The sequence below is a fragment of the Moschus berezovskii genome, chromosome 19 (genome assembly GCF_049115385.1).
Source record: "Moschus berezovskii isolate FMDL1 chromosome 19, NW_MosBer_1.0, whole genome shotgun sequence".
Lineage (NCBI taxonomy): Eukaryota > Metazoa > Chordata > Mammalia > Artiodactyla > Moschidae > Moschus > Moschus berezovskii.
In genome coordinates, this window is record NC_142478.1 from 68,393,434 (window position 1) to 68,413,579 (window position 20,146).

General features: G+C 51.5%; 1 protein-coding gene across 6 annotated transcripts in view; it reads left to right on the forward strand.

The window, feature by feature from the left end:
• The first annotated feature begins 5,696 nt into the window (after positions 1–5,696).
• The window catches only part of KIAA1671 (KIAA1671 ortholog), a 179,736-nt gene continuing 165,286 nt past the window's right edge, over positions 5,697–20,146 (forward strand). For 5 of the 6 annotated variants that reach the window (XR_008683156.2, XR_008683158.2, XR_008683157.2 and 2 more), the window contains exon 1: positions 5,697–5,776. The gene's annotated coding sequence lies outside the window, so the exon portion shown is untranslated. Of the gene's footprint in view, positions 5,777–15,786; positions 16,957–20,146 lie in introns of those variants that run through there. The other variant, XM_055405517.2, reaches the window with a different exon arrangement.

The following is a 20,146-nucleotide window of genomic DNA, read 5'->3' on the forward strand; positions in this document are numbered from 1 at the left end:
CAGGTCAAGACCCTCCAACATGGCTACTTCTCAGGCTCCAGTTTTGAACGTAAGTCTGTGACCTGGTAACAGGTGTCCTTCTGTTCGAAGGAAACAGTCAGGCTGGTGAACAAAGCCCAGGTGTGCGATAAGCTGGTCTGTGTGTGTTTTCCTTCCCAGTTTCTTAGACCGACAGCCTGTCACTGGGCTGCTGGGTGGGCTGGGCAAAGAGAGAAAAGCCAGCCGCAGATCAGAATGGGGTGAGGGTGTGGTGTTTCCTGGGTAGGAGAAGGTGTGAATAGGGATTAACCAAGATTAACGCCAGGTGTTGAAATTCTTGCCATTGTGCTCTCTGCCTTTCTGCCTTGGTAATTCTAATTGAGGGATATTTCTCTGGGATCTGCATATCGACCCTGCAGGCTGTGAACTTCCAGAGAGTAGGTTCCAGATCTGAAAAGTCTTTATCCAGTAGGTGCTTGTCTTGTCTTTTGCTGTAAATGATGGAAGTGTGACTCCAACCGGCTTAACAAGAAATGAGAAATGTATTGGCTTACATGACTGAAAATCCTGTGGTGTGGCTTCAGGCACAGCTGGCTCCAGGCGAACAAGCAGTGGCCCCCCCCCACCCCTTCTTTCTCGCCATCTCTCAGCTCTGTTTCCTGCCGAGTCAGGTTCACTCTCAGGCAGATTCTCTCTCACAGTGTTGGCTTCTGGTGCCTCCAGGCGTAGCAACCCCGGAGGAAAGAAAGCTCTTCTTCACACACCCTGGCTGCAATTCCTGTGATTAACTCTCACTGGACAGACATGGGTCCCATCCATGAACCAAACATTGTGGCCAAGGAAATGGGATCCTCTGATTGGCCGGACCTAGGACCTGGGCTCAGGGGTTAGGGGTTGAGAGTGGGAGACTGGGGATGAGAGCGGGCATGTCCTGAGGTCCACCACACTGGAACCACATGAACTAAAGGTGGGGTGTGGGGTGGTTTCTAGGAGGGAAACTGGGGTGCTGTTACAGAGGATGGGGGCAGGTGAGAACAGAGGCGTCGCTCTGGGGCCATAAATCCTGACATGACCGGTGAGACACACGGGGCACAGGAGGATTGAGAACGAGACTCAAGTCCCAGCTCTGCCACCTACGCTTAGTGTGGCCTTAGTGAGAGCCTCTCTGCTTTACTGGGCCTTAGTCTTCCCACTGTGAAATGAGGGCGGCTGGAATACACCAAGGTTTTGGAGAGATGGTTGCCAGGGTTCCCCCACCCAACTCACGCAGTGATATATTTATTCTCTTTTTTCTTTGAGTCAGTATTTGTGGAAGGGCTTCGGGGTTAGTCTCCACTGGATCTGAATCCCAGTCTGATCTCTGTCAGGCGTGATTGCTGCACCTTCTCAAGTGTGCTTAGCTGTGTCCTTCCCAGCCACCCAGCAGCGCTGGGCGCCATCCAGCCTCCGCTCGCCTCCCCCCGCAGGCGGCCTGGGTCAGACTGACTGCTGCAGCCACTTGGCAAGCTCAGCCTGTGGTGATGAGGCCTGAGTCGTGGCTTGATCTCCCAACAGCCCCAGCTGTGGTCCAAGCCGACCTGACCGGATCTGAGGCCGGGGCTTGGGGATAGGGGTCTGGTGCCTCCTCTTCTAAACTCGGGTGAACTTCTGGGTGTAGAGCTGGTTTCCTCATGGCTGCCTGGAGGCGTCAGTAACACAGCCCACACGTGAGGAGTGGTTGGGTCCAGTGGTCACTGATAGCAGAGAGGAAACGGGACAGGCCAGCAGATGAAGTTCTTGCCCTTCATCCCTGCATATTTCACGTGGCTTCCCCCAGAGATGCCCTGAGTGGTGGAACTCCTGATCGCATTTTCTTGGAAAGCTGTGGCCAATTCAGTCAAGAACGTCTTACATTTGCCCTCCCTCCTTCTCAGTCTCACAGTCCCTTTTCCTTCACTCTCGTTAAGCTGGGATTACATCCCCAATAAGGCATTAGTTTGTTAATCTTGCCTCAGGCTCTGTTTTCTAGGGAACCCAGGCTGTGATCTTAGCTGCGAGACTTTGCATGATTTATTTAACCTCTCTGAGCTTCAGATCCCTTACCTGTGAAAAGGAGATAATAGAGCATCTCTTACAGGACTGTTGTGACGTTTAATGAGATAGTACAGGCAAAGTACTCAGCTCAATAAATGACATCTTTCATTAGTATAGTTTCTGTGAATGGGGCACGGGACTGTATTATGTGAAAACATTTATTCAATATTGAACCTCATGAGTATTTATTGAGGGTCAACTCTGTTTCAGATATTATGCTAGTGTTTGCTCCCAAGGAGCTCACAGTCTAGAAAGTGAGACAGAGAAGTAATTGAACAATTATACAACAGGGTCATCAGTGCCCAGCTGGGGCTACAATATTCAGAGGCTTTGGCATGGGGGTCAGGGATGGTAGTCAGGGATGGCTTCTCGGAGGAGTTGACATTAAAGCTAAGATCTGAAGGACACATAGTAGCTACAGATGATGGGCAAGTCGAGGGCACAGTGTTCAGACAGAGGCCATGGCATGGGCAAAGGCCTGGTGTTGAGAGAAAACATTTCAAAGAACACACTGGCTCTCAGTCTCAAGAAGCAGGCATGTTACAAGAGAAACAAAATGAATATGCACCAATGAAAATATGTGAATATGGTCTTTGCCAGGGAGTGTGTGAGTTCTAGAGCTATCCTGTTCAATGTGGTAGATAGATGTAGCCATGTATGGCTGCTGCTGCTGCTGCTAATTCACTTCAGTCGTGTCCGACTCTGTGTGACCCCAAAGACGGCAGCCCACCAGGCTCCCCCATCCCTGGGATTCTCCAGGCAAGAACACTGGAGTGGGTTGCCATTTTCTTCTCCAATGTGTGAAAGTGAAAAGTGAAAGTGAAGTCGCTCAGTCATGTCTGACTCGTAGCGACCCCATGGACTGCAGCCTAGCAGGCTCCTCAGTCCATGGGATTTTCTAGGCAAGAGTACTGGAGTGGCTTGCCATTGCCTTCTCCACATGTATGGCTATTTAATTAAAATTAAATACAACTAAAAATTTAGCTCCTCGGTCACACTGGCTGAAATGTAAGTGTTCAGTAGTCATCTGTGGTTAACGTTGGACAGTGCCGATATAGACCATCCCCGTCACTGCAGAAAGTTCTGTTGGACAGAGCTGCCACATCAAGACAGACTTTCTCGAGGAGGGGGTAGATGTTGGCAGAGGAAGAAGGAGTCCTGGGAAAGTCCCTGGGAGGCACTGTCTTCTCTCCTTGGGAAGAGAAAAGCCAGGACTGGGAGTAAGGGGCGGGGTGTTGGCTCTGGAAACAATGTACCACCTGACACCTCTTTGGTCAGGGCGTGTGCTGGCTGGCAGCCTCTCACCTGGGAGGGAAGACAGGAATGCAAGGAGAATCTGCTAAGGTGGGGCTGAGCCAGGAAGTCCCGCCCCTCCTGGGCCGGGAGGACTCTGGGAGTTGTAGTTCGGCATTTTGGGGCCGCCCCCCCACCTCAAAGCTCGATGCAGGTAGAAGCACTGACACTGGGGGTGGGCTTGGCACTTCTTGGGCTGCAGAGTTGGGAGTGGACTGGCCAGGGCTGGGGCCACATCTGGGTTTGGGGTTTCTGTGACGAGTGGCAGGAAAAGGACTGTCTTCTCTCTTCCCCCCGCTTAAGTTCTGGGATAGAGAGGAGATGCCAAGATGGAGGACTATGCTGAATGGGCAGCTGAGAGACATCCAGTTTCAACAGAACCCTCAACCCACACGTTCTGGTGAATTGAGATTTGCCCAGAGAGACAAGAAGTTCTCATAAGGTTAGGGGGGAGAGGTGGCAGGCAGTACTCTATTATAAAGACTGTTGGTTATTCATGCGTTTAATCCAATTAAGCACAGTATTTTCTGACTACATACTGTTTGCCAAGCCCTGCCCTAGGCACTGAGAATCAGGACTGAACTAAAGAGACAAAAGCTCTTGCTTCCAGAAGTTCTAGAAAGGGCACCAAACAGTAAACAGGGATTTGCCTTTGCTGATATAATACACACGTAATGGAAAAACCCTACTTTAAAGGTGGATTTTGAGGCATTTTTACTTTCAATCCAACTATTCTCCCTACCTCAAAGACACCACCCTGGGCATGGTTGTCATATTTACTTTTTATTTATTTTTTAAAATAATTATGTATTTGGCTGTACAAGGTCTTAGTTGCGGCATGCAGAATTACCAGTTGTAGTATGCAGGATCTTTTTTTAGTTGCAGCATGCAAACCCTTAGTTACGGCATGTGGGACCTAGTTCCTAGACCAGGGATTGAAGAGAAGGAAGGGGTCCTGGGAAATGCCCTGAATGGCACTGTCCCCCCTCCTTGGGAAGAGAAAAGCCAGGGCTGGGAGTAGGGGGAACACAGAGTCCCAGCAACTGCACATCCAGGGAAGCGCCTGGTAGTCGTATTTTAAAAGCCACTGAGTTGGATCCTATTGACGACGGTTCTCCAGACATCCAGCTGATACAGGAGATCATTCTAAGCTGCAAGACGTCATAGAGCCACTGCCTCACCATTTCTGGGTTCCATCACTATGGACAAGTCTCCTAGGGAGCCTCAGAATGCTCCTCGATAAGATACAGAGGTGCTGATCCTTGCTCCAAAAGTGCAGATTAAAAGAAACAATGGATATCTCTTGTAACAAGAGTCCCTTCTCCTTACACACACACACACACACACACACACTGAGAGGAGGACAGATAAGGGAGCTCCCTGCCAGATCTCCTGGAGCCAAACAGCATTACATTCTTTTTTCTCTTTGACTTCACTGAGGTCTAACTGACTTAGTTTTTTAGTTATTGTCTCCATACATTGCCTTCCTAAGGAAGGAAGCACGAGTCCCAAATGCAATTCAGCTTATTTGTGCAAATATTGTTTACAGTGTCTGTAAGCTCTATGAGAGTCTGTATCTTGCTAGCTGTATTTTGTCTGTATCACCAGTATGGTGAAGTCCTCACCAGTATGATGGGTCCCTGGCATCCAGCATACTGTAGGTGCTGAATAGAAACCTATGGAGTGAAATGAGTAAAGGATAGCAAAACAGACATTTTCTCGTTCAGGAGAGACTTCCTACGATTCTCTCAGCTTGTCCAAAAAGCCTCTATTCGGCTCACCCTTCATCCCCCACTTCAACATAAGGCCGCAGGGATGGCACACTGAAGAAGCCCCAGCGGAAATGAGCCGCCCCGGGTGCCATTCCCCCGCTCGCCGCGAGGAGGCGCGAGCGCTACGCACAGGCCGGGCTCGCTCCAGGCGCCCGTAGCCTGAACGATTCAATGGGCGAGGCTCTCCAGAGCGCCTCCTGAGTTCCCAGGTTGCACTAGGCTCTCGGGCGCAGACCCCAGGCTGCGCTTCGCCGGGTGTGTTGCGGATGATTCCCGGCCAGAGCCGGGGGCTAACCCCGGCAACGCAAGCAGGCATCACGAACAAATAATCCGAGTCGGGCGAGGCAGGGTCGGGACTCAAGGGCCGGGAGCGCTTCCGGGAAGAGTTTCGGGGGAAACTCGCGACCTCTGACCTGCCGGACCGTCCCCCCGGTCCCGGCGCCGAGCGAGAGCTCGAGTCCGCGGGCCGAGCTCCGCCCCGGGGCCCTCCGCGCAGGCGCCGCCGGCCGCGGTTCCCATGGCGACGGGGGGCGCGTCCCCGTCCGAGGCCCCGCCCCCAGCAGGCTAGGCTGCGCCGGGCCGCGGGCGGCGCAGGCAGGTGCCGCGGGCTGCGGGCAGGTGGCGGCGCGGCGCGGACCGGCGGCTGCGGCGGCTCTAGGGTAGGTTGCGCGGCGGCCGCGGCGGATCGGGGCCGGCCATCAGTCCCGTCCCCGGCCTGTGAGGGGATAGAGGAGGCGGTGGCCGGCGGTGGCTGCCAAGTTTCTGCTCCTCCGAGGCCCCCGGAGAAAAGTTGACAAAGTTAGCCGGGGAAGAGGTGGGGACCTGGTGAATCTCCTTGGGCTCTGGATCTGCGGGGAGGGGGCATCCCGACTTGAGAGCCGGAAGGTCTGTCTCTCCAGACTTGGAAGTGGATTTCGCGGGAAGATCCAGCACTGGGCAGCCAGTAGATCCCGCGCCACTCGGCTGGAGACCTGCGAGTAGACCCGGAGTGGATCGGGCGCCGGTGACCCGGGGTCCCATTGGGTCCCCAACCTGGGGTGACTGTGGACGGTGATTGGAAACTGGGAGCTAGTTGATCCCTCTCCCCTGCCCCCCACCGGTCCGAGCCTTGGGAGTGATTCCGAGAGGAGACCTGGCGGCCGGGAACTGGGGGATCGTTTGAGATCCGGGCTACTCAGCCTGTGACTGCTAGGATCTGGACGACCGTGCGGGTTGGAGGCCCAGGAGGTGGACACTGGGAAGCGGGGGTGCGGATCGAGGCGGAGCGGGAGGCGAAGGGCTCCTGCGGGCAGCGGGGGCGGTGGAGAGAGCGGCGCGCCGGGCCCCGCGGGCTCCGGACGCGCCCTCCCCACCCGGCCTGCGCACCCCTCCGCGCGCCTTCCCACGGCAGAGGCTCCCTGATGGGATTAAGTCTCAATCCCCCTGCTCCCCGGCAGGCTCGGCTGGCTCACACCCCGCTGGCGCCGCCGCCTAGGGCCACAGGCGGGGCCCTGGGGAAGGGAAGCGACGTGTTGACCCCCGACCCGAGCCCGACCTTTCCACACCCTCCTAGCAAGCACCCGGCGCGTACCCGGGGCGCCGCTCCCTGAAACCCTGCTTCTCCGCTGGTCCTTGGCGGGTCCGTAGTGGCGCGGGCGTATGACCTGCGCGCGCCACCTGGGTGGCCAGGGCTTCCTGCCCGCGGGACTGAACTTTCTCCGGCCAGGAACTGCCACTACCTTTTAGAAAGGAAAGGACTGTACCTGTTGCACGAAGAAAGTGATTTTTCTTTGTAGCTTTTTTGTGACCTTGGAGAAAACGCTTAACATCTCTGAGCCCAGATCTCCCTTCGGGGCACAGTGGAGTGGGGGTGGGGTTGCAGCCCTCCCTTTCCGACTGGCGGGAGTAATCGTACAAAAGGTTTGAAGCAGGTGTGGGCTGTGTAAATACTAGTGGACTCTCTTTCTGTGGCCTCTCCTCCCCCTGGTCTCATCCCCTGCCGCCTCCCCTAGGGTATCTGAAGGAAGGCTCAAGAAACTCAACTTGCTCTCTTTTTAGATTAGAGAGATATTTATCTTGGTCTTTCTTCCAAAGGGGTTTAATTGCCCCTCTGATCCCCCTTGCAGAGAGAAGCTCTAGGGTTTGGCTAATCAGTAACCTGGCCATTTGGACAAGACTTCTTCTTTGGCCCAGCTTTTCCTTTGCTAATGCATCAGAGCTCCTGGACAAACATGCATTCACCCCCAGACACTGGCATCTCACCCCTGGGACAGTTCCAGAGGGAGTTGTGCAGACATTCATTGAGGTCCTGGTGGTTTTAGGGGGAATCTTTTTTGAAAGGATTGGCATGCTTGACAAGGGTGCAATTATCCTAGAGAAGTAACTTGTCTGGGTACGCGAGCGGCTCTTTGGTCAACCAGGGTGTGTATTGAGTGCCTGCTATGTGGAGGACACTGGAAATGACGTGACCCAGGGCAGTATAGGTTCTGTCCTTCTGGCTTGCAATCTTGGTATGAGCAATCAACTTGCCCTGCAGTTGTAGAGACAACTGTACTGATTTTGGATGTTGGGCGTACAGCCCTCACCCCAGATTCTGGAGGTGCCCCACCCGCTTTGAAGGTCCTGGGGGTTGGTTTTTATTCAGGACTGATCTTGGCAGGAGAATAGTCCACCATCTTTTCCTGAGCCTTTCTCCCCTCTCAGCACCCCCAGAATACATCTCTGACCAACTCAGAAAGAGAGCCCCAGGGGGAATGTTTTAAAAGGGCATTCATTCATTCAACAAATATTTCAAGACAGTGTGTCAAAGAGAAGGCTAGTGGTCACACCCTTAAGGGGCAAAGTCTATGTGAAAAGAGGCAATTGTCTGGGAGGAGGGGCTGATGACTTCTGGCCTGGGGAGGGATGGAAGGCAGGGAAGCTTTCTTGGAGAGCTTGTCTACCAGTGGGTAGAGGATGGTGTTATGCGCTGTAAAGAGAGAACAGAAAGGCCTGGACAGAGGAGGGAGCATGGGGTGTTGGCAGGAGAAGCTGGCAGCGGCCAGGTCAGCTATTCCCAAGGATCTGGACTTTATTCCAGGGCAGTGGGGCACTGTGAAAGTTTCTCGTGGGGAGAAGGATGGCGTCAGATGTGTGTTTTGGGAAGCTTGCCCATCTCTTGGGGAGGTTGGTTGAGGGTGTGCCAGGAGGCTGGAGACTGCTCAGAAAATCCAGGTGAGGGGTGACAACGGTACTGAACTTGGAAAGAGACAGTGGTCGGTGTTGTGTTTAGAGAGCTGCTCAGTTGAAGACCCTTTCTGGAGGCCGGGCAGTCAGTCTGGAGAACGAAACCCCCGGGGAAAGTGGCCTAAATATTTTTTAAATGTCTGTGTTTCGTTCCATTCAGCACACCTTCCTGTGCATCAGTTGTCCACCTGCTCTGGGAGGGTCATGAAACATCCAGGTCCTCCCGGGACTTCACCCTGGAGTCCTCACCACCTTCCTTTGGGAGGAGGTAGGGCTCGTTCTTCCCGATGTACAGATTCATGACTCAGTGGTGTGGCAGCGAGGTCTTTGCCAGCCCCCAGTGGCAGAACAGGGATTTGAACCCACTTCCCGTTTGCAACTTGTGCATGTTTGGAGTCAGGGAGGTTGAGCGAGAAACCACAGAGGTTGGTGAGGTTGGGTCAGGATGCAGCAGGGGTAAAACCCAGAGAGGCTTCCAGGAAGAGGCAGAGACAGAAAGGAGGAGGCTGGCCAGGAAGAACTGGGGGGAGAACTTAGGGGCAGCACATAGCACAGCAGGACAACCACTTTGTACCAGACCCTTTACAAGTGCTGGGCTCTGGCGAAGCTCTTTTGTTCTTTTCTAAATTCTTGACAACAAACCCAGGCGATGCTACTTCTGGGACCCTTGATTCTGCTGCAAGGAGTCCCTCTGCCCAAGCCCACTACTCAAACTCCTGTCACTTACAGGGAAGCTCAAAAGCTTTGAATTGAGGGATAGACACGCACACATTCTTTTTCCCTTCAACATGACGGATATTTTATCAAGCATCTTCTGTGGGCAATTCAAAAGATGGTCCCCCTTGCAGAGAGAAGCTCTAGGGTTTGGCTAATCAGTAACCTTAGGAATTCACTCTGCAGAAATCTGGTCCACCGAATGGGAGGTAGGGAGGGGGAAGTCAAAGTGAGACAAATATGGAAATGATTCTGGATTGACTTCTGGGAAGTAGTTATCACTACTGCATTTGCTAATTGCTCAGTTGAGTGACCTTTGAATCTTGTCTCCACTGAGAATATAAAATATGTCCCCAAAGCCTGCTCTTTGGATGTTTACATCACTGAGTCAGAAGAGATACACACACACACACACACAGAGTATAAAAAATATGTAATGTTATATATGATGACATATATCATGTTGTTCCTATAATAATATATATATAATATTATATATAATTATATATATAATATAATTGGAGAAGGAAACGGCAACCCACTCCAGTATCTTGCCTGGAGAATCCCACGGACAGAGGAGCCTGGTAGGCTACAGTCCATGGGGTCGCAAAGAGTCGGACACGACTAAGTGACTTCACTTTCACTTTCACTTCCTATAATAATATATATAAAGACTTCCCTGGTTAAGACTCACTCCATAGAGTCCAGTGGTTCTACTGCAGGCGGCAAGGATTGGATCCCTGGTCCAAGAACTAAGATCCTGTGTTCTGTGCAACACAGCCAAAATAATAATAATAATAAATGTGTTATTGTGAAAATAACATGTAACACACCAAACACTTCAAAGATGGCAAAATGATTTTATGTAAAGTAAAATAAAATCCCACCCAAGACCCCCAGTCCCATTCCTCAGAGATAGTGCAGTCAGCAGTGTCCCTTGACTTGTCCAGAAACTGCACGTCCATACGCTCTGTTTACTTCCTTCCAAGCCCTTATCACACTCTATTTTAAGTTGTGGGTTTTTTTTTGTCTATTCTGGAGCAGTCTTGGTTCTGCCACTTATCAGCTCTGTGACCTTGGGCAGGTGACTTAATCTCTCTGAGCTGCAGTTTCCTCTTTGGTTTTCTTGTTATTTGGTCACCAAGTCATGTCCTACTCTTTGCAACCCCAGGGACTGTAGCCCGCTAGGTTCCTCTGTCCATGGGATTCTCCAGGCAAGGATACTGGCGTGTGTGCCATTTCCTTCTCCAGGGGATCTTCCTGACCCAGGGATTGAACCTGTGTCTCCTGCATTGGTAGGTGGGTTGTTTGTTTTTACCGCTGAGCCACCAGGGAAGCCCCTTCCTCATCGGTCAGAGGTCATCTTACCTCTGAGGGTTGCTGTGAGGAGGAAATGAAAAGGCACGTGGTCAGTGCTCAGTGTGTGTTGATTGTTATCATGATTCTCGTTCCTTGAGGTGGTTGTAGCGGAGTTGGTATTGCTTCTTTTCCCTCTAGACAACCCTCCAAGAAGGTGGAAAACCCTATTTGTCTTCACTGCTATTTCCTTAGTGAATAGTTGTGGAATAAACATGAACAACAGCAATCATAAGTCAAAGAATTTCACACAGAAGTTAAACATAAATCTGAACCCATATTAGACTGAACTGACTTACTGTACTCTTTTGAAAAACTGAACAATACGCCAAGGCATGAAGGTGCTGTTAGTTACTGGGCAGATGCCCTGCTGCCGGACATTCTGAGTGGGCTGTTATCTTGCCGGGATACCCAGTGCCACAGTAGACATCCCTGGTCGTGGGTCTTTGCATACCTGTTGCACTCGATAACAGGACAGATGCCAGGATGGGGAACAACTGGAAGAAAAGGTATTTAGGATGCCGGCCTTTCCTGTTTGGAAAATGGACACAAGGTGCTTGTGACCGTTAGCAATAAGGACTGTGAAACACTTGGCACCAAACAGATGAGAATAAATGATCCTGTGAGTGTGGAGCTGGGGTGGGGGTTCCCGGCTGGGTTACATTGAGGAATTCTGCCGAACTTAAAGTTGGTTACAGAGTTAGATAGTCCCAACATCTCTTGGGAATACTGCAGAGAATCAAGATCCAGACTGCTTGCGTTCAGACCACAGCTCCACTGCTTTCCCACTGTGTGACTTTGGGCAAAGTAGTTAAGCTCCTGGTGCCTCAGTTTCCTCGTCTGTAAAATGGGAGTAACAGTGGTGCCTGCCTCCTGAGATGGAGGAGCATTAGATGAGTTAATACATAATGCCCTACCTAAAAACAGGTGAAATCAACTTGTGTATGAAACAAACGCACCTGCAAACATGGAAAGCAAGCTTACGGTTCCCAGCGGGAGGAGGGACAGGGGGGATCACTTAGGAGTTTGGGGTTCACAGACACAGTGTCTGTATGTAGAATAGAGGACCAATGAGGACCTGCTGTTCAGCACGGGGACCTATACTCAGCGCTGCGCAGTAACCCATCAGGGAAAAGAATCTGAAATATAGCTAAATCTATATATATAAGCTATACATATGTAACTAAGTCACTGTGCTGTACGCCTGAAACTAAGCACATTACAAATCAACTATACATCAGTTTAAAAAATGCACACAAAATACATAGTGCCCTGTACTGAATGTGCGTGTGCTAGCTAATGTTGTCATCATTAGTATCATATTATTCATGATAATGGTCTGGTTGAGGCTACTTCTGGTTCTTGGAGCTCCAGGGCCTTGGGGAAAGGAGTGGCTCAGACCCCTGCTGCAGTGTTCTTCCCCTTCTGCTCTAGCTGGAGGATTGTCTGTCAATAGATCACTGTTTACAGGATTCTCTGTCCCCAGGCCGAGCCTTGACCAGCCCATTCTGGCCGTGGGGGAGTCTCGGATGCTCTGTGTTTAAGGTGTATTCACACTGCCCCATTGGGAAGGCTGTTAGCAGGTTTAAGGGAGCCGGTGGTTATGAGTATCGGCCAGAGGCCACCGGAGCTAGATGCAGGGTTACAAGTCATGTGTTCGTTCAGTGCATGTTTATCCTGTACCTGTCACTTGGCAAATCCTGGGCTGGCTGTGGGGAAAATGGGATCTGCTGGATATTGGAGCTGGATTTCCAGAGGGAAAGTCTGGAGTGGGATTGCTGTGTGACCCCTGCATAGGTTGCTTCACCGCTCTGAGCATTTCCGCATCTGTGCAGTGAGTCTCAGATGGGCCACGGTGTCCCTGAAGGTGAGAGAGGACAGCCTTTGCCCAGTGTGTGCCTGGCGGTCTCTGCCCTGGCCCCTGGCCCCCTAGAGGTTTGGGGGAGACGACTGAAACTGCTGTTCCCCCATCTGCGGAGACCTGGCTTTTGAGAACTTTAAGTGTCACGTAGAGTAAGCGAAGAAGACTAGGTAGAGGCTGTTCATTCTGTCCCACGCACTGTGCTCAGGATGGTTTGATTCTCACGTCCCCACATTACAGGCGGGACCACTGAGGCTCAGAGAGGGAGTCCCACGCCCAGGGCCACTACTAGGAAGAGGCAGTGCTGATCCTTGCAGCCTGTCTCAGCCCCTGTGCCCTGGATCCCTCCCCTGCGGCCGCCCTGGAGATCAAGCAGGGCTGAGCTGGACGATCCCAGTGTTCCGTCCCATCTCTGCTGTGCCATCTCTGTGTGACTTTGGGCAAATGACTTTTCCTCTCTGAGCCTCAGTCCTCTTCTGCAGAAAGAAGACGCTAAGATTTTCCCTGTGGGGTGGTTGTGGGGTGAGGTGAGGTAACTGTGCACATAGTAGGTGCTTTTAAGAAATGGGAGCCCCACCCCATAAAAAGATCAGTTTAGAGTTTTTAAAACCTGTGTGTAGGTTATGCCAAGGAATGACTTTTTGAGTCACTATATAAATCTTCCCTGTTTGTAGTAGCAGAAAGAGCAGCAGTAGCAGTAAGTCAAAATAATAATAAGCAGTGATGGACAGCTTCTTGTGCGTTGTTTTATCCAGTCCGTTCTCTGTGCTGATGTTCCTGATTTACAGATGGGGAAACTGAGTCCTGGTGAGGTGAACCTCCTCACCCAGAGCTCCCAGCTAGTGAGAGCCCTTTCGCGTGTGTATCTCCTGGGCAGAGACACAGCCGTACTTTCAAAGGCTCCAGGTCAGGGCTGCAGCTGCCAGCCGGCTCTGTGTTGATGTTTCTTTTCATTTTGCTTCCTTAGTGACCAGAGCCCTTTCTGGGGGCCGTCCTGTTTACCCACGGCGTGGTGAGGCACCTCTGGGGGAAGGAAACGCGGGGTGTGTGGGGCCCCCGGGGGTGGAGAGGCCTGTGGGTGTGTTGGGTACACAGAGGCCACTCCAAGGACTCTGCTGCCCCCCTGACCGGAGCTTGGCCCTAGTGGGCGCAGTGCCTGCCGAGCCCAGCCCAGTGCCCTGGACTGGGCCGGGGAGTTGACTGGGTTGAGGAACTCCCAGGGCCCTTTGACCTAGGATGTGACCCCAAACTGTCCTCTCCCTTTTGTTGTGGGCCCCAGCCCTAGAAAGCTCCTGCCTTGTTTCTAGAACGGATTACCTGCAAGCCGGGGGCCGCATCTGGCACGAGAAGGGGTCCGGGGCCCTGGGAGAGAACAGAGAATATATTAGAGTGAGTTCTAGGCCCTAGTCAAGCCCCCAGAGTGCTAGCGCTGCTTCCCTCCTGTGTGTCCTTGGGTAAGCCCCTTCCCATCTCTGGGCCTTTTTCACAGGAGGAGGGAAGAACTGGATGAAAAAATCCCAGAGCCTCTCATTCCTGCTGCACCTTGTGGGAAGAATCAAAACCAGACCTTTAGCTGAAGCTCGCCAGGCTTTCCCGACCTTCGCTGTCTCTCTGAGTTTGCTCAGACTCAAGTCCATTCAGTCGGTGATGCCATGCAACCATCTCATCCTCTGTCACCCGCTTCTCCCCCTGCCTTCAATTGTTCCCAGCATCAGGGTCTTTTTCCAATGAGTTGGCTCTTTGCATCAGGTGGCCAAATTATTGGAGCTCCAGCTTCAGCATCAGTCCTTCCAAAGAATACTTGGGGTTGATATCCTTTAGGATTGACTGGTTTGACCTCCGTGTTGTTCAAGGGACTCTCAAGAGTCTTCTCCAGTACCACAGTTTGAAAGCATCAATTCTTTGGCACTCAGCCTTCTTTATGGGAAAAATCATAGCTTTGACTATACAGACTTTTGTTAGCAAAGTGATGCCTTTGCTTTTTAATACGCTGTCTAGATTTGTCATAGCTATTCTTCCAAGGAGCAAGTGTCTTTTAATTTCATGGCTGCTGTCACCGTTCACGTTGATTTTGGAGTCCAAGGAAATGAAATCTGACACTGTTTCCACATTTTCCTCTTCTATTTGCCATGAAGTGATGGGACCAGTAGGACCCAGGAAAAGCCACCGTTGGTTGGAGACTTACCACGTGCTAACTCCTTTGCTGGGGAAGTGTTGCATGTCTGTCTGCCTGTCAGTCTTCAGAATGACTTGGAGGTAGTATTACTAAACCCCTTGTACAGATGAGAAAACTGAGCTCCAGAGACCTAAAGCCTTCCCCAAGGTCACGTAGCTTGAGGCAAGAGGTGGCAGAGGCTGAATCTGAATTCAGGTCTGCCTCCTAGAAAGCCACCACCCCTTACTCAACGCAGTGGGTCTTCCCACTTCCCCTTAGAACCGTGGTGGAAACAGTGTCTGTCCTTTCAGAACTTCAGGCCGGAAGATCCCTGTCCTCCCCTGAGACAGCTGGTCATTTTCATCTTTGATATTAAGCCTCTACTGTGTACCAGGGCCTGGGCTGGTTCCTGGGTGTCAGAGCAGCCTGCCACAGCTCCTGCCCTCCCGGAGGAGGGAGGATGCTGGGGGTTGGGGGGGCCTTGTGCCCAGGGCTGCAATGGGAAGTGTGGGGCCCATGAGGGCACCAGGGTGGGGACCGTGTTCTCCCGGCCCCGCCTTTTGGCAGCCTTGAAGCAAAACCGTTTCCCTCGACACGCTCAGACTTGGATGAGACGGGAACTTTGGCAACCAGCAGACCACCTCCTTCCTGGAGAGGTGCCGCATGCCTGGTCATCGTCAGATTTCACTGCAGGGAGGTGGCGATAAGACGTCCAAGCGTCGCCTCTCTCCAGAGGCCTTCATCACAGCCCCTCTGCCTTCCTTCATTAAAAGCGGGGGATGGGGCGGGGGAGGGGGGGACAGCAAAAATCTCTGGCGGAATCGTTGGAATGCCCAGAATGCTGGCTGACCCGGCAGAGCAGTGTGAGCCATCTGCCCTGGCTTTAGTCGGCGCAGCTGGACAACCTCGGGGGCTTTCAGGGTGTCACCCAGTTCCTGTGCCAAGGCGTCAGCCCATCATGATGACACTGCTTGGTTGGGAGCCACGCTGCCCCAGGGTCACCTCCTGCCTCTTTTTTGCCCCATGGCATCCCCTCTCTGCCTTGGCATCCACACCCATGGAGTGGGGTGCCAATGCCTGTCCTTCAGCCTGGCCGTGAGCTCCCAGCGAGGTCCCGTGGGTGAACTTTGGGGTGAACGGCCAGTCGGTGTTGGCGCCGGTCTGTTGGAGCGGGTGGTGATATTAGGTAAAGCCCCCACTGTGTGCATGCATCTCTCTGGGGATCTTTACCTTTACTGTTTACCCTTGGCCGGCCCTTCTGCCTTACCATAAGCGTGAGTCTGTTCAGTCGTGTCCGACTCTTTGCGACCCCATGGACTGTAGCCTACCAGGCTCCTCTGTCCATGGAATTTTCCAGGCAGAAATACTGGAGTGGGTTGCCATTTCCTCCTCTAGGGGATCTTCCCGACACAGGGGTCAAACCTGAGTCTCTTGTACCTCCTGCATTGGCAGGCAGATTCTTCACCAACTGTGCCGCCTTAAGGGGCTGGCGAGATAACCTGTTCAGTGCCCCACTGGGCCACTCTCAGTTCATTTTCCAAATTTGTCATTTTTATTCTCTGTGTCTTTACTACAGTACATTTAGTAGTACTTACTGTAGTAGTGCTCAGCTGGGCTTATACTGCTCAGCAATGATACGCGCTTATTGTCAAATATTTAGAAATACAGATAAAGAGGAGGAGGTAAAAAGTCATATAATCCCACATTCGAAAGATAGCCAGGGCCCATCTTTTTCAGTTTTAGACTCTCACATTTGAATGTGTGATGGAGAGGCGTCAGCACCGCATGGGAGGCTCCAGAATGTGGGCTTCGTTGTCTGGTGGCTTGGATTCAGATCTTGGCTCTGGAACCTCCTAGCTGTGTGACCTTGGGCAGCTCACTTCCCTCTCTGAGCCCCTGTTTCTCTGTGAAATAAGGTGGCTGTGCAGATCAAACGAGCCGCTGTCTGTGAACTGCTTAGAGAGATGCCTGGGATACAGCAAATGCTTCATGTTTACAGCTGCTACTGTTTTATATGAATGGGTATTTATTTTCATTTTGAGGGCTGAGGCCCTTTCTAACAATGCTGTCATCTGCAACTGGTGGGTTTGGACCTTAGGCTGGGGGAACACCCTGACCACCTCCTCCTTGCAGGGCCCGTGGTGGGGGCTGGAGAGAAGGAGGGTTGGGCCAGCTGGTTTGGCCGACACAAAGCACCCGAGCACGCTCACAAGCCGGCCTGATCTTTATCGCTCAGGGATGCTTCCTGTCCCCACTGAGGCCTGGGCGTTTGTCCAGATTAAAGCCGCTGGCCGTTCCCAGCAGGCTGGAGGCGGCCCCTGTAAATGAGCTCAGCGAGAACCCTTCTTCCTCTTCCCTTGGCAGCAGCAGGGACTTCAGAAGGATGGGCTCACCCACACCTGGGAAGAGGGACAGGGTCGGCTGGCCCCCTCTGAGCAGGCCTGAAACCAAGAGGGCACGTAACACCACTGGGGACCCTGAGGGCCCGGGAAAGGAAGGGGCTTGGAGAGCCGTCAGGCAGGACAGTTAGTGGAGCCTGGCTTTCAGAGGTGAGTTTGGGGTTGGTGATGTCCATGGGGGCAGCTCAGTGACCACAGGGGAGTTAAACAGCCTCATCCGCCTGTAGTTTCCTCTGTGTGTGCGTGCGTGCACAGTCATGTTGGACTCTGCGATCCCGTGGACCGTAGCCCACCAGGCTCCTCTGTCCATGGGATTCTCTAGGCAAGAATACTGGAGTGGGTGGCCATTTCCTCCTCCAGGGGATCTTCCGGACCCAGAAATCGAACCTGTATCTCCTGCGTCTCCTACTTGCCCGGCGGATTCTTTACCCCTGAGCCACCTGGGAAGCCCCTCCTTCTATGTAAAATGGGGCTGACAGTAGGTCTCCCCCGGTAGGCGGTTGTACTGTGATGAGTGAAGGTCCGAGCACAGCTGGGCCTGTAGTCAGTGCCTCCTCCTCCTCCTTTTCATCATCATCTAGTACGTTTAAATCAACACTGCGCCAGACGCTATGCTGAGTATACTCGCCAGGATATGGACGCAACCTAAGTGTCTACTGATGGATAAAGAAGGTGTGGTGTGTGTGTGTGTGTGTGTGTGTATGTACATGCATTCCTTCCTAGTCATGAATTGTCATTGCCATGATCATCGTGTGTGTGTGTGTGTATGTATATACATGCATTGTGTGTGTGTGTGTGTATGTACATGCATTCCTTCCTAATCATGAATTGTCATTGCCATGATCATCGTGTGTGTGTGTGTGTGTGTGTATATACATGCATTGTGTGTGTGTGTGTGTGTGTGTGTGTATGTACATGCATTTCTTCCTAGTCATGAATTGTCATTGCCATGATCATCGTGTGTGTGTGTGTGTATGTATATACATGCATTGTGTGTGTGTGTGTGTGTGTGTGTGTGTATGTACATGCATTCCTTCCTAGTCATGAATTGTCATTGCCATGATCATCATTGTGTGTGTGTGTGTGTATATACATGCATTTTGTGTGTGTGTGTGTGTGTGTGTGTGTGTGTACATGCATTCCTTCCTAGTCATGGATTGTCATTGCCATGATCATCATTGTGTGTGTGTGTGTGTGTGTATGTATATACATGCATTGTGTGTGTATATACATGCATTGTGTGTGTGTGTATACATGCATTGTGTGTATGTGTGTGTATACATGCATTGTGTGTGTGTGTGTGTGTATACATGCATTGTGTGTGTGTGTGTGTGTATGAATATACATGCATTCCTTCCTAGTCATGAATTGTCATTGCCATGATCATCATTGTGTGTGTGTGTGTGTGTGTATATACATGTATTCTGTGTATGTGTATACATGCATTGTGTGTGTGTGTGTGTATACATGCATTGTGTGTGTGTGTGTGTATGTATATACATGCATTCCTTCCTAGTCATGAATTGTCATTGCCATGATCATCATTGTGTGTGTGTGTGTGTGTGTGTGTATACATGCATTGTGTGTGTGTGTGTGTGTGTGTATGTATATACATGCATTCCTTCCTAGTCATGACTTGTCATTGCCATGACCATCATTATTTTTTCAGTTGTATGGATTTTGGTCAGCTGCGCTGGGTCTTTGTTGCTGTGCGCGGACTTTCTCTAGTTGGGGCGAGCGAGGGTTACTCTCCAGCTGTGTGCGGGCTTCTAGCTGCAGTGGCTGCTCTTGTTCTGGAGTGTGGGGTCTAGAGTGCTTGGGCTCAGTAGTTTGTGGCACACGGGCTTAGTTGCCCCATGGCACTTGGGATCCTAACTCCTGGACCAGGGACAGAACCTATGTCGCCGGCGTTGGCAGGCAGATGCTTAACCATCGGGCCACCAGGGAAGTCCCTGTCATTGCACTTATTCATGCTGCTGTCTTGCTGTCTGATTCCACGCCGCTTGGCAGTGTGTTTAACGTGGCTTCACACCTCTGAGCCTGAGATGCAACACACAGCACACAGTGATCAATAATGGGTTATTAGGGTTAGTCTTGCTGGCGCTACACGCAGCTGTCGGACAAAAGGCTGCTCCCTCGCCAAGGTCTGTAATCTGGAGCGTCTGCCCCGTTGAGTGTTCTTCTGGGGCTGATCTTGAAAACCAGGTTTTCCTTGTCCGTTGTCCACTTCAGTGCCATGCCAAGTTGCCATGCCTGGTCCCCCTTCGGCGGCCCTCCAGGCTTTGTTTATCCACTTGAGCTGCTCTGAAGGGTGGCCTCCATGTCTTAGGGGTTCCGCACAAATATCTCTCCCAAATTTGGAGGTGATCAATCTGGCTATTGTTTTTGGGGGGTGGTACGAAACTTGCCCCCAGAAACTGTAATTTTAGGGAGTGGATCATGGAGGCAAGGTGTCAGGGGGATCACTGGTCCTCTGGGCTGCTGGTTTGGGCTCTGGCTGGAATCTTCATCCACAACTGGTTTGGTTTGGCGATGGGGGTTTCCTGTAACAGTGATTGCAAAGGCAGAACGGGGACTCTGCAGTTCTAGAGTGTGTCTAGTGTGAGTGGAGTGGGTAGGGTGGAGCTGGAACAGACCAGGACCCCAGCTGGGTTTCCCTTCTATCTGAAATCCAAGATCATACTACAGAAAGATGCTGCGTACTAAATATAATTCTTTGGGTGGTTCTCTCAGTACCAAAGCAAGACAGAATCATTGTAGAACACAAGCAAAAAATAAAAATGAAAACCATCCAAAATATTACCACCCAGGCAGATAGCACAATGGTTTAACAACAGGGAAAATAACAGTGTTTATTGAGGACTTGCTAAATGCTTTACATGTTTTATCTCACTTCACCTACTCAGAAAATGGTACTCATGAGAGATCTGAATTTGGGACAAAGTGCTCGTGATGCTGTGGTCAGAACCGACCAGATCCCACCCAGAAGATCTGGTCCCTCATTGATTCTTCCATCAATCTGCTAGGATGTGCCAGACACTGTGCTAACCCATTTTATTCTCATGGTGATTCAGAGAGGCAGGAATTGTTGTTCCCATTTTCCAGATGAGGAAACTGAGGTCTGGAGAGGTCAAGTCCCTCACTGATGGTCACTCAGGAGGTGGAATTTGAACCCACATAGAGCCTCTGTTTTGACGATTTAATGCATCAGTTCTGTGTTTCCCAAACTCCAGTCATTCTTGTATTACCTTGAAAAATTTTCTTATTTATGTACTACCTGGGACCATTTCTAAGTTAATGTTTTTCTTAAATTTGACTCACTTTTTTAAAATAAGAGCTT